Genomic DNA, 7,674 nt, shown 5'->3' on the forward strand with positions numbered 1-7,674 from the left:
AACATGAGCAATTATAAAGTAGGCAGACATAAAGAAGATAGCAAAGATAATCAAGACAGAAAACTGAGAGGTGTAAAGATAAACACAGAGCTCATGGTCTTCATTCGTAAATATGAAGAGAAAACAAAATATCTCTAGACGTTAAGAAGAATGTAAACTCCTAGGAAAGCAAGGGTTTTGTAATTTTCACTACAATAGTCATAGCACCCAAAATACTGCCTTGCCCAAAGTAGATGTTCCACAAATATTTGTTGAGATATTTGAGATAGGCATGACATAAAAGAGAATAAGATAAATATTAAAAATAGAAAAATAAATCCTGGGAGAAATAGGAATAATTCATGGACTAGGAAAGAACTTGAAAGGCTTAGTTTTACCATGAACAGATGGAGACCTGCCACTATTCTAAAAACCTACAAATGTTGAAAGAATAAGTCTTTGGCAGGAACTGTAACAAACATACTGGTCATTATAATCACCTGGAAACAGTCTTTACGTATCTTTTTTAAAAGGCTCCTTTTTAAAAGAAAGAATTGGTAAGAGGGTGGATTTAATGCCTTTCTGTGAGGCTTTTTGCTTGGGAGGAAAAGGTGTAGGTGAAGTAACTCTGCCCCACATAGACTTTCAGTCTACTTCTCCCTCTTGCCATCCAGAGTTACTCAGGAGTTCTGCTGGGCACATATATATCTCAGAAGCTGAAGCCCCCTCCTTGCATATTATAGTAGTGGGCTTCCCTTTCTTTCAGATTTCACCATTATTATGATAGGTTCTTGAGAGGCAAAGGTAATGGCTACGTATGCTTACATTCACAAACATCTTGAACCAGAGCCTATTTTCTTTTGTATTTTGAAATCCAATATAAAGGAATTTAAAAATTCAGCAACAGGGAAAGAGTTTCAGAGTATTTGAACTTGAAGGAGTATATACCCATAACTTCATTTTTGCAAGAAAATTAGCTTCTTGAAATCTTATGCAATTGCTGCCATGGTCATTGTATTAATTATAAGTTGTAATTTTAGAGAACCCTTACAAATTAGTTTAAAGGCTAAAAAGGAATTTATTGACTCACAATACACCAAAGTTTGAAAGTGTTGATACTTTCAGACACAGGTAAGTGTGGGGGCCCAAAGGATATAAATAGAAAATGTTTCTCTGACTTAGATATTCTCCCCTCTGCAGTTTGTTTTGTTTTGTATTATTTGGGGGAAAGCTTTCTCCAAGGGGTGGCAAGAAAAATGACCAAAAGCAACTCTATTTTTATATATTACCAATTTACTGAACCCAGGCAAAGAGAAAGACTTTATACAAAAGACTGACTCAGCTTGGGATTTCTGTTAAAACCTCAAGTTCAGGGAATTCTAACTGGCCAGGTCTTGGTCACATGCCCAGCACGAGAATATAGAAGTGGGATCTCCAAGCCAAACCAGATGGAAATGTGGACAAATTCACCAAAAGTAGCAATGAAGGTCTTCTAAGGGTTCTCTTTTGTTTTTCACACTCTTCTTGAATCAATTCTGGTGATATATATTTTACTAGGAAATAATGAATTTCATCCAGTTTTTACATTTTTACAGCATATTTATGTTCAGTGCATCATCCTAAATTTAATATATTTCCCTTTGTATTTTTTTTTCTTTCTGTTCCTATACTTTATACCTTGGCTTTCTCCCTTTTTCCTTGATCAGAATATCAAATGACATTAGATAAACTCTATATTAAGGTTTGATTGGACAAGTAGAACCACTAGAAGGACTTTATTATAGAGATTAAACCTTACATGATAGTGGGACTTGGTTAAGCAGTCTATGTAAATCCACTGCCCCTGCCTCTTGGTGCAAGTCCTGAAGTCAGTAGGGATGGCAGTCAGGAATGAGAGATGATTTGAAGTTAGGAGATCAAGGATAAGCTGGAGCCTTCAAAGATAAGCTATAATCCAACTAGAAAAATGAACTGAACACCATATTAAAAGGATTATACACCATGGCCAAGTGGGATTTATTTGTAAAATGCAAGGATGGTTCAACATACGAAAATCAATCATTGTGATACACCACATTAACAGAATGAAGGACAGAAAAACCACATGATCATCTCAATTGACACAGAAAAAGGCCTAAAAAGCATGTTCATTGGAGTTCAAAACTCCATAGAAAGTTTAACTAACATATTTGATAAAACTGAATTTGAATTTTTTAAGTTGAAAATAAGCCAGAAAAAATTATGAGATTAAATGAAAATGTGAATGATAAAGGAATAAAGGATAAAATAGAAGACCCACATTCATCTAATAATATTTTTAGAAGGTGAGATTAGAGTGAATTTAACAAGTATTTGAAGAAATAGTACTTCTCAGAGATTAAGTTAGAAATAAATCCCCAGATAAAAGAAGTGCATGGAGTCACCAGTAAAAGAAATGAAAACAAATATATGACTATATCCTGTATCGTATACCTGACCTCAGCCTGATCCTTCCTTTGTTCCACATTAAAAGAACGTGCAACACTGGCAGACTACTTATATATACAATCTGACAGTGTCTCACTGTGTTCATGATTCCAACAAATCTATCCCCCATCTCTCTCCTTACTCCAGCAGGTGAGAATATTCCTAAAGCAACCCTTTCAGTTCCCCCACAGGCTAAACCCATGGATGAATTCTTTCTCCTTTCTTCATATTCCCTCCCCATAATTTTGAGATCCAGTTTACAGAACTTCCAGAGGTCAAATCCCAGCTTGATCATGCCTTCTCATATTGAATCGCCATCCTTCCCTGCTTTACTGCTTTTGCCCTGCAATCCTGTTCACTTGGATTGTACTCTCTAATTAAATAATAGCATATAAACTCTTGGCCTGAGGCTCTGCTTTCTGGGGAACCAAGGCTAAAAAACAGCTGGTAAACCACATCACATAATGGCAAAGAGGAAAGTCTAAAAAGCAATTTGGAAGAAAGAAAGAATATCAAATAAAAAGAGCAATTAGACTAGTAGCAATCTTCTCATCAGTAACAATAGATACCAGAAGATAACTGAAAGCACTATCCTTAAACTACTAATGGAAAAATCACTCTTAACCTAGAATATAACATTTAACTAACCATATTAAAAAATGAAAGAGATGACATTTTCAGACAAAGACAGAAATTTCTACTTATAGACCCTCAATAGTAAAACTTCCAAGGAATAGGTTTCTTACTGAAGGGAATTAAAGTCACTGTGAAGAAGTGGGATTAAAGAACAATACTGAGCAAAGAAAGTGATATACATATAGATAAATCCAAGAAGGATTAACTATTAAACACTGTGTAATTGTGTGACTAATTTGGGGGCCAAGTCAAAAATAAAGTGCAATTCAATGGAATATTACTCAGCCATAAAAAGAAATGAAATTGAGTTATTTGTAGTGAGGTGGATGGACCTAGAGTCTGTCATACAGAGTGAAGTCAGAAAGAGAAAAACAAATACCGTATGCTAACACATATATATGGAATCTAAGAAAAAAAAAAAAAAAGGTCATGAAGAACCTAGGGGTAAGATGGGAATAAAGACACAGACCTACTAGAGCATGGACTTGAGGATATGGGGAGGGGGAAGGGTAAGCTGTGACAAAGTGAGAGAGTGGCATGGACATATATACACTACCAAACGTAAGGTAGATAGATAGTGGGAAGCAGCCGCAGAGCACAGGGAGATCAGCTCGGTGCTTTGTGACCGCCTGGAGGGGTGGGATGGGGAGGGTGGGAGGGAGGGAGATGCATGAGGGAAGGGATGTGGGAACAGATGTATATGTATGACTGATTCACTTTGTTATAAAGCAGAAACTAATTTTAAAAAGTTAAAAAAAAAGATTAAAAAGAGAAATTAGAAACTAAAAAAATAATAATAATGAATAACGTACAATTAAAATACAGATGATAATTACATGGAGATGATATAAAATACAATCAGAACCAATGCTTTGAAACTAATCAATTTTGTTTTCTGTAAGGTTTAGAGCTATTAAATATAAGACTGTGATCATGCAAGTAGGAATGTTAGACCTTTAATTACTAAAAATCTAGAATTAGAATATATAAACTCCAAATCTGTTGAGGGGAAAAACATAACATTGAATGAAAAATGCAAGTTACAAAAGGAAATATATTATATATGCAAGTTCAAAATATAAAAGAGTAGAATATTATTTCTAACTATAAACAAATGTCTTGATTTATAAAAATATGGATGCTAGAGTATAGTCAAACTTTAGACAGTGTGTAACTAAGCAGTAAGGAAAATGCCATGGACTTTGAGAGCTCTCATGTGTATCACTAATCTTTCCCAATCAAATAGGGAAAAATCACATCTTGAATCTGAGTTTTGGTTATGTAAGGCCAACTGGCCCGAGGCAGGGGAACACAATCAGATTCACAGGTTGCATCAGACCGAAACTCTCCGGACCACCCAGTTCCAGGAACGGACCTGGGGACTTTCCACCCGGCCCAGCCTTCCCACCTTTTGAGGGGCGGGACTAGCAGTCCCAAGACTGATGCAACTGGCACCAGATATTGCCATGATACCCGAAGAGACCACCAAATAAGGAACACCCTGCACTCTCCCAGATTTACCACACCCTTTTCCCTTCTTCCTCTATAAAATCTTGCCCAACCCTCGCCCGGGTGCGACTTCTCTGGCCCCTTTCTCTCGGACCAGTGAACCTCGCCTGGGAGTGCCCCCTAATAAAGCTCACTTGAAGCTTTCCTCTGTTTCACGATGCCATTTGTTAAGATCCGACCTTACAGGATATACTAGTGATTCTGTGCTGTTTTATTAAGTTTAAATAGTTGTAAACAGTAAAAGTTAAAAAAACTGTAATGGATCAATGTCCTTTACTAAATCCTTGAGTCTTAGATCATGCTTTCTCCTCCTCCTTGGGCCAGTCCTTCTCTCTTCCTCCTTTTCCTTTTATCTCTAGTACATAACCTTGTATATGGAACATAGTAAGTACACATTAAACATGTGTTGACATGAATAATTCACATGAATGAGCTTTTCAAATTAAAGCCATTATCATAAACATAAACTCCTCACAAAATAGCACAATTCTCTTCCAAGAAGTGAACCACTATAATAAACTCTGTTATGTGCTACAGAGTACCTCAAAATTAGTAAATGTGAAAATAATATGTACCATAATTAGAAATCTATCTTAAAGAACATTAAAAACAAAAGAAACAATTAACTAGCATCAGTATATTAGGTAAACATTGCTTTGTTAGATGTCTTTCCAGAAAACTGCTAGACTACAGAAAATTGTAGACTGAGTAATTTTCTAAATATGATTCTGACGTGAATCCTGTAGACCTATTTTTGCAAATAAAAGTTTCTGTAGAGAAAGTGACATCATATAACACTGGTGGAACCAAAGCATTTATGAATAAAGTACTTACTGGTGCACAATTATATATAACTTTGGTGGGAGACTATTAAATATCTAGCATGCGAAGGTAATCTATTAATCTAAGAGTATAATTTTTAAGAGAGGTGAGAGTAGATGGCCAATTTTTATGATAGCATAAATGCTATCAGAATTGCACTTGAGATACTATTATAAAGTAGGACACTCGCTGGTACAGAAAAATAGGTTTCTCAAGTGTGGAAGGTGAAAGAAAGAATAATGGAAATTTTAGCTTTTTGAACATAAAAATGTGAAATATATGCTTTAGCAATGAAAATGAAATTACAAAATAATAGTTTTTATTAAAAATATTTTCTTTCCAGTTACTAGGTCTTGCTAGAATACTTTTAACCAGATCATTTAATTCCCATTTCAATCCATTCTATATACCTGATTTGGTTATGATTTCTAAAAGTAATATGTATTCCCCCCCAAACCGCAATATTTCACACAATATGAAAATAGGATATTAAGCTTACTGTGAGATTGAGTAAAACCTATCATTATCCAGTGTCCTCATAATGAGATGTCATAGTATAAAAAGAACAAAACAGAATTGAAATAATGTATGAACATCCATATGTTATAGTTAGTTCTACTTAGGTGACACATTATACAATAATTCCGTGAAATTAATTGGAGAGAAATGATCTCAAGACTTGAAAAAAAAATCCAAATTCACAGACATTAATCTACTCTAGCATTAATTTTACTACTGTTCTTTAAAAATACTGTGAACCTTTCTTGAAAATCTATTCTAAATCAAACTCTCTTTCATAGTCAACTATGATTTTTGTACATTTATTCTATGGACTCAAGGAGAGAACTGAATGCTGATATCAGAATGTCCCTTGAGTCCACACATAGATTCCTTGAGAATCATCTATATACATAACAAAAAAACATGAGCTGATACTCACTACACACAACACTTTTGGTATTCATACTTACAGTGTTTCCTTCAAATTGATGTTCTATAGATTTTTGGTATACAATTATTTACGGAAAAAAAGATGAAATATTAAAATCTATAAAATCTCATAAATACACATACAGTTGATAATGTCTATAAGCAGTTAAACCAAATTTTTAATTCATATTTTATTTTTTGCATTTTTGTGGGAAAAGTATCAAACTCAAAGAAAAGTTGAAAGACCAGTATAATGAATAAATATGCCAACTATTAATGTACCACAATGTCAGTTCTCTCTCTCTCTCTCCAAACACACACACACACACACACACACACACACACACCTATCTCTCTTTTATCAAACAATCTGATATTAGCCTGAGGATATTATATTTCACCTCTAAATACTTCATTATGCCTGTAATGAGGATACAAACCCATATCACCACTACCACACTTATGAAAATTAACATTAATTCAATTCTATCATCCATTATACAAAAGTGGAGGAAAATTTGGGACCCTAAAATATGCCTCTTTGGCATAAGAATTATTTTAGACTGTTTTTTTTTTTAAAAAAGAGCAGACTCAGGAGAAACTCAGAAAACCAAGTAGAAGTTACCCTTTTATAAAGGACATTTACAAGGCGAAATCTCCATTTGTAAGGGTGTCTCCCCCTCTATATCAGAAAAGGAAGGATGACTCTAAATCTCTAGAAACTCTTATCAGTAGAGAGGACAATGACTTAAATCTGCATAACAAACATACCCTTATTTACTGTGCTTTGCCTGGTAACCTCCCATAACTGCCCCCCCACACTAAACATCTTCTTTGTCTTTAGCTGGAGATGGTATCCAAGGTGGTGGCTTGGGCCATTTTGGGGAGATACTCAGTTTTCCTGGGTACCTCCCATGTATATAGGAGGTATACCTGTTATTAAAATTCTGTTTGGGAACTTCCCTGGTGGCACAGTGGTTAAGAATCCACCTGCCAATGCAGGACACATGGGTTCGAGCCCTGGTCCGGGAAGATCCCACATGCTGCGGGGCAACTAAGCCCGTGTGCAACAGCTACTGAACCTGCGCTCTAGAGCCTGAGACCCACAACTACTGAAGCCCGCAGGCCTAGAGCCCGTGCTCCGCCACAAGAGAAGCCACCGCAATGAGAACCCGCACACCGCAAAGAAGAGTATCCCCAACTCACCGCAACTAGAGAAAGCCTGCATGCAGCAACAAAGACCCAATGTGGCCAAAAATAAATAAAATAAAATAAAATAAATAAATTTATTTTAAAAATTCTGTTTTTATTCCTGTTACTCTGTATTTTATT

The sequence above is a fragment of the Mesoplodon mirus genome, assembly GCF_964341445.2.
Source record: "Mesoplodon mirus genome assembly, contig: HAP1_SCAFFOLD_247, whole genome shotgun sequence".
Classification (NCBI taxonomy): Eukaryota; Metazoa; Chordata; class Mammalia; order Artiodactyla; family Ziphiidae; genus Mesoplodon; species Mesoplodon mirus.